Source organism: Delphinus delphis, chromosome X (assembly GCF_949987515.2).
Source record: "Delphinus delphis chromosome X, mDelDel1.2, whole genome shotgun sequence".
NCBI lineage: Eukaryota > Metazoa > Chordata > Mammalia > Artiodactyla > Delphinidae > Delphinus > Delphinus delphis.
The window spans coordinates 77261905-77272486 of NC_082704.1; positions in this window are offsets into that span (position 1 = coordinate 77261905).

Below are 10582 nucleotides of genomic sequence, written 5' to 3' on the forward strand. Positions count from 1 at the left end.
AGTTGACGTTCCATATACTAGCAACAACTAATTGAAAATGAAAATTTAAAAACCAATTCCATTTATAATAACAATTTTAAAATCAAGTATCTAGGAGTAAATCTAATGAAAAATGTGCAAGACCACCACACTGAAAACTACAAGGCACTGCTTAGAATAATTAATGACTTAAATATGTAGAAATAAACATCAGGTTCATGGATTCAAAAAGGCAATAGTATTAGGTATCCATACCTCCAAACTGATCTATAAATAAAAAGATATCCCAATCAACATCTTAGCTAACAAGTTGATTCTAAAATGTATATGAAAGGCAAAAGTCCTAGAATGACCAAAACAAACAGCCTCAAAAAAAAAAAGCAAAGTTGAAATATTTACACTACCTGACTTCAAGACTCACTAAAAAGCCACCATAATCAAAACAATGTAGTATTGACATAAGATAGACAAATAGATCAATGAAACAAAATAGAGGCTTCAGAAATAGACCCATATATATAGTACCAATTCATTTTTTTACCAAAGTACCAACCAAGTCAATTCAATGAGAAAAGTTTTCTCAACAAATGGTGCTGACACACTGTATATCCATGTGGGAAAAAAATGAGTATATAAAGAACCCTTACAAATTCACAGTTAAAAAACACAAACAACCCAAATAAGATGGGCAAAAGACTTGAATAAATATTTCACAAAAGTAAATATACAAATGGCCAATAAATGCAAAAAGAGCTTAACATCATTTGTTATAAGAGAACTACAAAGTTAAAGCCACAGTGAGACCCAGACACCCTTCACAAAAATCAACTCAAAATGAATCATGGACCTAAATGTAAAGCACAGAACTATAAAACTCCTAGAAGATAACATAAGAGAAAACCTAGATGACCTTGGGTACGGTGATACCTTTTTAACTATAACAGCAAAAACGCAGTCCTTGAAAGAAATTATTGATAAGCTGGATTTCATTAAAATTTAAAACTTTAATTTTTGAAGACAACATCAAGAGAATGAGAAGACAAGCCACAGACTGAGAGAAAATATTTTCGTAAGACACATCTGATAAAAGACTGCTAACCAGAAAATTATAAAGAACCCTTAAAACACAAATGACTTTAAAAATGGGCCAAGATCTTAACAGACACTTCACCAAAAAAGATATACGGATGGCAAATAAGCATATGAAATTGCTTCTGGGTTAGTTCTGGGTCAGATACTGTCTTTACCTAAAATTTTGCTCATGGTGGATTTTTTACATTAATGTTGATTTTATCTTAAATATTGCACTAAAATATTATTTACCTTGATTACCTTGAAAAGATGCTCCACATCATATGTCATCAGGGAAATGAAAATTAAAACAATGAGGTACTACTACACATCTGTTAGAATGGCTGGCAATACCAAATGCTGACAACGATGTGCAGCACATTGCTGGTATGGATGCAAAATGGTACATCCACTTTGGAAGACAGTTTGGTTGCTTTTTACATACTCTTACATACAATCCAGCAACTGTGCTCTTTAATATTTATGTAAGGAGTTGAAAATTTACATCCACACAAAAACCAGCACACAGATGTTTACAGCAGCTTTATTCATAATTGCCAAAACTTGGAAGCAACCAAATGTCCTCCAATAGGTGAATGAATAAACAAACTGTGGTACATCCAGACTATAGAATACTATTTAGTGCTAAAAAGTAATGAACTATCAAGCCACGAAAAGACACGAAGAGAATTTAAATGCATATTACTAAGAGAAAGAAGCCAATCTGAAAAGCCTACATACTATATGATTCCAACTATATGACCCTCTGGAAAAGGCAAAACTATGGAGACAATAGAAAGATTAGCTGTTGCCAGGGATGGGGTGGAAGAGAGTTAAATAGGCAGAGCACAGAGGACTTTTAGGGCAGTGAAAACACTCTGCATGACATTATAATGGTTGATATATGTCACTGTACATTTATCCAAACCCGTAGAATGCACGACACCAAGAATGAATCCTAAGATAAACCATGGAGTATGATGTGTCGATGTAGGTGCATCCTTAGTAAAAACTGTACCATTCTGTCCTTACTAATTTTTATGGAGGCTCCATTACAATGATTGATTAAATCATTAGCTATTAGCAACAGATTCAACCTCCAGCCCCTCTCCCCTCCCTGGAGGTCAGGGCGGGTACGACTGAAAGTTCCAATCCTATAATCACATGGTTGGTTTTCCTGGCAACCAGTCCCCATCCTTAGGTGCTTTCCCCAAATCACCTCATTAACATAAACTCAGGTGTGGTGGAAAGGGGTTTGTTAAGAATATCAAGACACCTTTATTGCCCCTATCACTTAGGAGTTCTGTGCCAGAACTGGGGACAAAGACCAAATATATATTGCTTATCGTAAGTCACAATATCGCAGGTGACTTCGGGAGTTTCATGAACTCCCTGAAAATGTATGAAGAATATTACGTATATATGTGCTTGGGACAGGGGAGGAGAAGGGGTGTCCTTAGCTTTCATCAGATTTCCCAAGAAGTTTGTGACCTTTTTGAAAGAGGTTTAAAACAAATATTCTAGCCTCTCTACTCTCTCCCTTGGCAATTTCCTATGACTTCAACTCTTTCCTAGATTCCAGTGACTCTCATACTATGTAATCTTGGACAAATTACTTAACCTCACTAAGGTCTTCATCTCTAAAATGAGAGATAATAAACTGATAAAATCTGTCACACAGGATTGCTGTGAGGGTTGAATGACATAATCATATAAGGAACTTAATGCATACCTGCTAAATAATAGACCAGGGGTCAGCTAAATTTTTCTGTAAAGGGCCAGATAGCCTACACCATTCCCTTGAGAAGCATTCTTTCATGCCTTTACCTCCTACCTTTTACTACCTCTGACTCCAAAACCTCTCTACTATTCTCACTCCCAGGATCTTAACTGCCTGCAGGAAAACTTCCCTTGAATGTTCTTTGAAACACAATACATCAAGAATGGAAATAATGATTTCTCTTATCAACTGAACAGTTCTCACCAAACCTAACAGCCAACCCGTTAGACATTCCCTAGATATACCAGCACTCCCATGCTTTTCTGCTTCTTCTTGGGCAATTCCCTCTGCTTCCCTTCCACTATCCACCTCTCAAGCAGCTGCTGAACTCTTACTTATCTTTCAAAACCTAGGTCAAATGTCACCACTTCTCAATGGTGTTTCCCAACATTCACGCCACAATCAGCCACAGCAACCTTGGGAGGTGAGTTGTGCCTTTTGCACATGTATGTTGTACATTCCTTTACAGTATGTGTTAAGTTTATTTGTGCACATATCTACCTACCCCACTAGAACATGAGCTCCTTGAGGGAGACATTTTTTAAAGTCAATATTAACGCAGACATTAATCCAAATTAATGAAAACTCAATATTACAAAGAGGCAATTGAGGTAAGTCATGCAAGTTCTGGGTCAGATCCTGTCTTTATCTAAAATTTTGCTCATGGTGGATTTTTTACATTAATGTTGATTTTATTTTAAATATTGCACTAAAATATTATTTACCTTGATTACTGAGTTTGTTGATGTTCCTTTAAATTGGCACCCAAGGTGAGTGCCTCACTCTCCTCACCCTTGTTCTAACCCCGAATTAGTAACTAGCAGCTCTGGGATTCAAATCTGGGTGTCTCTGATTCCAAAACCATACTACTTCCACAAGTCAAAAAGATCAGGCAATATTCAAACTCTCAAAGAGTTCATAATCTGATGCCAGATAGTGACAAATAGGTGGACAGTTACAACAGAAGTGACATCTGCCACCATGGGTGTGACTATAGAAGAGTGAGTAGCGAACCTTGCCTGAGCCCATTAGGGAAGAATCTACAAAAGAAGGAAGGCTTAAAGGGTTTCCTTCGTATGGATTATCTCACTCTCCTTAGAAGGCAGCAGCAGCTACAGTAAATTTTGACAATTCTTCATCTCTTTACAAATTAAGTGGTAACAGTCTTTTACCTTCTGCATGTTTCCCATTAGATTCTGAGCTCCTTAGGGACAAGGCTGAGTGACACACAGCACATGCTCAGTAAGTGGGGGGGGGGTGGAATGTGTGAGTGGACCAATTAATGAAGGCACTGGCTGTAATATTGTAGCCTCCCCATTCAGTGTACACTGAAGGAGCAGCCAGCCTCCAGCACCAGGGCACTGCACAGAGACATCTGTGGACAGACAACAGGGACAACCACACCAATTTCTTTCCTGAGAGGCATTCTGACAGACTGTCTCATCCCAGGGGCCTCGCCTGGGTGCTAGGATGCCTGGGCAAGTGCACACACGTGGGCCCATACAACGCTACCTTTGAGCAGTGCATGGAATGTGCCTCTGGATGGTATGTGATGTGAAGAGCCTCCAGTGTCCACTGGGCAGGCAGATGGCACTGGCCAGGAAGAGCCTAGTTCTGTGTCCACAGCAATCCCATCCGCAGACACACTGGGCAGGGCTGGAGACACACACCAAGGAAGGAGGCAGCATGTGATGAGGGCTGAATAAGCTGCCGTCAGGTCAGACTCCAGCAGAGGACAAATGCAAGAGCCACCACTCCTTCCTTCAAGAAGGCAGCCCATCTCTGGAGAGAGTCTGATGCTCCACGTAACAAAATGTGGGACTTGAACAACTAGCTCACTTTTCTCATTTACTAAATCGGGATGAAACTTCCCACCTGGTTATGAGGATTAAAAGAGTTCAGATATAAAAATGCCTTCCCCCGTGCTTGGCACATGGTAGGTGCCCAATGCATATTAGTTCTATTCTTGGTCTGCCTTATCCACCAGGTAAAGAAAATATGGCTCCAATCTAATTATCACTGGGGCTTCCCCAGAGCTGAAAGTGATGGCTACATGGAAAATCTAGCAAAATCCACTTGTGTTTTTCCTTAGTGGAGTCCCAGGATAAGACCAAGCCCTGCCATTTACTGAAGCAGGTATTGCTACCTGCTTCAAGTGACCACATCTAGCCAGTGTTTCTTCATCCATGTAGTGGGGGTAATAAGAGTGGTGGGGACTGACAGCTCTTTGAAAAGCATAAAATCCATTGCAAGTTGTTCATTCATGTATTGGTTGGATCCACTCTTTTAAGTCTCCTGTGGGCCAGGTGCTATGTGTCCATAGCTCACGGGGTGCTGCAACAGTTCTGTGAGGCAGACACTGAGCTCAGTGAGGTAAAGCGATGTTTAAGGCACCAAAGGCAATGAAGGGCAGAGCCAGATTTGAATCCCAGATGTGACTGGCTCCAAAGCCTCAGTTTACTCCATGACTAAGCAAGTAACTCACATGTGGAACAAGGCAGCAGATTCTATGTTCGTAACAATAAAAACCATTAATTTTTTAAGCCCTGCCCCAGTGAGTCACAGGGGAGATGATTTGGTTTTTGAGGTCGATGCTGTGGTGTCCCTGACCCAGCAACTCTTTACTTGGTTCACATGCCTATCACCCAGAAGTTCTGTTGGCTGCTAAGGGATCACAGCTGCACCCCTTTCCAGAGACCTGCCTGCAGCAGATAGAAGCCACCTGGCCTGCCAGTGCCTGAGAGGTTATGCACACATCCCCCACCAAACAAAAACAAAAACAAAACCAAAACAGGAGCAACCCTCAGTCAGTACCTGACTGGTTCAGAGTAAAAAGGGCCTGACCCTGCCACAGGGGTGCTCTTCATGCTCCAGGGCTCCCTGTGGGATAAGGCTGAGGCAAGATTTCAGCTGAAAGTTCCTCTTTGATTGGCTTCATCCCCCCTTACCCTGTTGCCCTCACTTCCTTACAGGTTTTCCTTCTGAGAGCACTCCCTCAATAAACCATATGCAAAAGTATCCCCATCTCAGGCTCTGCTTTGAGGAACCTGACCCGAGACAGTCTTAGGAATGAGGGGGAATGTATTTTAATTAAGAAAAAAGGGAAGGACATTTCACTAAGAGGGAATGTCTTCAATAAAAAAAAGCAAACAAACAAACAAAAAAACACTATTAAGCCCCGGCTTTGTGTCAGGTACAGCACTATGCTTTGCGAGAGAGGGAGAGAGAAAAAGCAATCAAAAATGCTCCCAGCTTCAAGGGAGAAGAGGAGCTCACAGAGTTCCGTCAGAACAGAGCAGTTTTGCGAGGAGAAGTATAATCAGGGTTGCATTTTAGAAAGGTGCTCCTTGTCCTGGCAGGACGTTGGGAGATTAAGCGGACTGGAATAGAGAGAGACCAGAGGCAGAAAAAATGGATGTAAGATGGCGTTATCAAAATGACTTAATTACAGTTAGGATGTATGTTGGAAGGGAAAAGAGCATAGCATTAGAGAAAAAACAAGTAACTAAAAATGTGAAACACTTATTAGTAACACTATTTGGAACTTTAACACAATCTGTTCCTGATGACTTTCCCTCTCTCCAATGAGTATTTATTCCAGGGCTCAGAGATCTAAATAATTCTAAATCCAATTCACCTGGGAGTGCCCCTGGTACCAGGCCCTGTGCCGGGTGCTGGTCCCTGCCCTCGAAGCACCCACAATCTGGTGGATGTGAGACCATGGGACAGCTGCCCCGAGGATTCAAAAACAAGCCAGCAATAATCTTTTCTTTTTAATCTTCCCCTCGCCCCATTTGTAATATTTCTCATTTAATGGATTCTAACCCAATGTGTTATTGATGAATAGTGTAATTTGGGCAAGACCAGAGAGTCCTGATAATCCAGTGTTTCTACAAAGGCTGCTGCAGCTTGAAAAGACCATAAGTTCCAACACCAGAAGGACCTGGGATCAAATCCCAGCTCTGCCTTATGCTGGCTATTTGCCCTCAGCAAATACCTCTTTGAGCCTCATTTCCTCATCTAAAAATCGAGGGCTATAGTATCTACCATTAAAAGTGTTTGAGAGAATTCAATAGGACAAGAAAAATAAAGTGCTTAGGATACTGCCTGAATCAAAGTAGATGCTCAATAAGTGGAAGCGATTTTATTACCATTGTTTAAATCTTTCTTCAGTCATTTCCAAACGTGGAGCGAGGGGAGATATTGATCTCTAGCCAGCTTCCTCATCTGACCTTTCATCTCCTGATTTGCCAATCACTGTGTCACTTGAAGGGCTACTGTTAAAAATAAATGTCATCATGTTCCATAAGAGCTGGTATGTGGTTTCTGCACAATTATTGGCTCGCGCGGGTTGAGTGGCATCTAAAAAATGCATAGGAAATATGTATCCTGGCACAATACTCTAAGAACTGAGCCTTTGTTCCCTCCACTGCTTTACTTTCAAAGCAAGGTTACATCTGTCCATGTTCCACAGGCCTGGGATGCCAGAGAGACATGGCCAATAGGTGGGGCCCCACGGTGGAAGAACCCAGTATCTCAGCTGCACCCAGAGGCCAGGAGCTTGGGGGAAATGGGGGCGATCAGCTCCCCAGTTGCCCGCAAGGCTGCCTCCAGGCCTGCTGCAAGGAGAGACAGAGACTGAGGAGGCCATTACTGCAACTCCCGACTCCCAACAAGATTCTAATATCAGAGGCCTCGACATCTCTGCTATTTTAGGTCTAAGGAAGTAGGCATATGAAATTTCAGAGCTATGGGCCATTCCTCTCATCCTCAGAAGAACCACAGATTGCATTCACCACCATTAATTGAATAGGCCACATAATGTTTTTGTTTCTTTCTAATTTCTAACTTGCCTTTTAATTTTCTTTCTTTCTTTCTTTTTGGCTGCGTTGGGTCTTCATTGCTATGCACAGGCTTCAGTAGTTGTGGCTCGTGGGCTCTAGAGCGCAGGCTCAGTAGTTGTGGCGCACAGGCTTAGTTGCTCCACAGCATGTGGGATCTTCCCAGACCAGGGCTCGAACCCGTGTCACCTGCACTGGCAGGCGGATTCTTAACCACTGCACCACCAGGGAAGCCCTAGGCCGCATTATGAAGTAGTAAGCTCCACTGAGGGGGGAATACAAATTCTTCCTGGGATATTATTGAGAAGAGGACCACATTCTGAGAAAGAATCTCCTTATTCTCAAAGAGCTGATATTTTATAGCCTCATGGAAAGCTACAGAAGGAATTAGAATGACAATAGGGTGAAGGCCGGATCCTATGTTTCACTGACCGTCATTCCAGCAAACTTTTCTTCAGTGCCACCGGGCAGGCTGGTTTAAGGCAAACATTTTGATGAAGGGCAGGTTAGTGAAAAAAAACATTCAGAGAACAAGCTCACATTCCCAGATGTTTTCGCTTATACCTGTGCAGTAACACCCAAATGGGCGCAAGGTGATATCAGGTGCCAGAAAGTGTAAACTGAGAGTCAGGGTCCTTTTCTTGTTCTTGGCTCTGACACCAGGGTGGTATGACTTTAGACTGTCTCTAGCCCTCTCTGGGCATCAGTTCCCTATGCCATAAAATAAGGTAATTGGACTAGATTACTTTAAGCCAAATGTCCATCATGTGAGCCCACCTTTACTATGTTTTCTATATCAATATACACCACATTGTGATTTTTGTCATATCCACACATCACCTGTACTATTACATTTTCATATTATATTTGGTTAAAATTGCCACGTTTCCTCACTTTTTTTCTTCCTTGAAATTGATTTTAAAAGGAAACTTGATAGAATTACCATGAGTGGAAACCATTATCACTTGCCAGAACAGAAGGCAGCCATAAAAATAAATACAATGAAAACAAAACAATGCTTTTAATTATCTCCGAAAAGTGCAGCCTTTCAAGGATGGGCTCCCTGATGTCTACTCTCTGTTTTTGAAGCAAAGAAATTAGTAAATGGTAAAGAGGTGTTAAGGATATTCCAACACCTATTTGAGACTTTTTCCTAATCAAAAAAAAAAAAAAATGGAAAAGAGAAAAAAGACTGATAGAGACTTAAAACTAAAAAGCTTCTCTCTACAAGACTGTAGCTTTATCACCTAAATTATCTCAATGTCCCTATGGTTTAGGAAACAACTGATAATTTCTAAGGTCTTCTCCCATATATATATATGCCATTTGGGCCCTACTGTAGAGAAAGGATAATCATAATTAGTGGAAAATCTGAGTTACAGACTATCCTGAGAGAAATGACTTTCAATATCCAAATAGAAACATTGTCAGAATGTTTTCCAGTTGAAGGACCTCGAACATGCATTTACAAACAGAAATGATTTGTGATTTGCCTTATCATCATCTATTTTCAAATAAACACTTCTAAATGATTCGGCAGTGCCTAAAAAATCATTCACCCTCCTGAGTAACTTAAACACCACTCCCCCAAAATCTTGTTTATGCTATCAACTTGCTTAATGAAGCATTTTGTCAGGCAGTATGCAAAGATAAATTTAACCAGAATTTATGTTATCAAATTAACACAACTTCCAAATTAGTGAAGTTCAGATTAATCATGACATCAAAGAGAGTATTACGAAAACAAAATGCCAATGGATATTTTGGCTGTATGTTCATTATGGTGAATGTGTTGGATTCATACAGCAAAGCCTTCATTATAGGACTCTCCAAGGCACTCCTTTCCTTGGAACCATTTAAATGTGATAATATTTGTCTTACTTAGACAGATATAAAATGAGGGAAGGCAATGCCTCTCAAATATCCCTGAAAGATCTTAGAATAATTAATATGTCTAGGCTCTGGACTATGACAGAATATTCATTAACCTTAATTTTTTTTCTTTCCTAAATTTTTGCCTTTTTGCTTTTGCTAATGCTTTATGTGATCTGGACAAGTTCCTTCCTCTTTCTGGAATTAATTTCCCATATTTAAAAAGGAAGACGGGATGTTGGACTAGAGCAGAAGTCAGCAAACTTTACATGTAAACGGCCAGAGAGTAAAGATTTTCAGCTTTGTACACCATATGGTCTCTGTTGCAACTACTCATTTAGTCTTTGTAGCAAGAAAATAGCCACAGGCAACATGTAAACAAATGAGCATGGCTGTGTCCCAATAAAACTTTATTTACAGAAACAGATGGTGGGCCATATTTGGCCCTCTGGCCTATAGTTTTCCTTTCCTAGACTCAAGGATCTCTAACTTCTGGCCCTGATATTGTTTTTATCTAGAAGGGAAGGAAGTTGCCAAGGTCTGTCATTTGAAAGAGGATTAAAACCCGGGTCTCTGAATTTTATGTCCAGGATCATTCCTCCATAGCAGACTATCTAATCAATCAAAAAACTTGTAGCTACATAATAAAGCATCAAGTGCTGTCATAGAGAATAGGAAGAATTTCTGTTACCATTTCAAGCATGATTACTTTAAAGTTACTTTAGCAGCGAGTCATTAGGTTCCGTGATGAAGGTGGCATTAAATGTTCCCCGTTGCCAAGAAATGTATCAGATTGTAAGAGAAAAACTCAAGAAGGCTGAATGAGAGCAGGAAAGCAGATCTGAATATTCATCAAAGTCCCACAGTGAAAAGGAAACTATTTCCTCTTCACCTCACATGTGCACAGCATTACATAGTTTATAACAAAACACTTTCATATCTGTTATTTGATTTCATCCTCTGTGAGGTGGGATTCATTACTTTATATTAATGTTCTTCCCAGTCTCAGTCAGGTAAGCCAAGCACCTTCCCGCCCAGT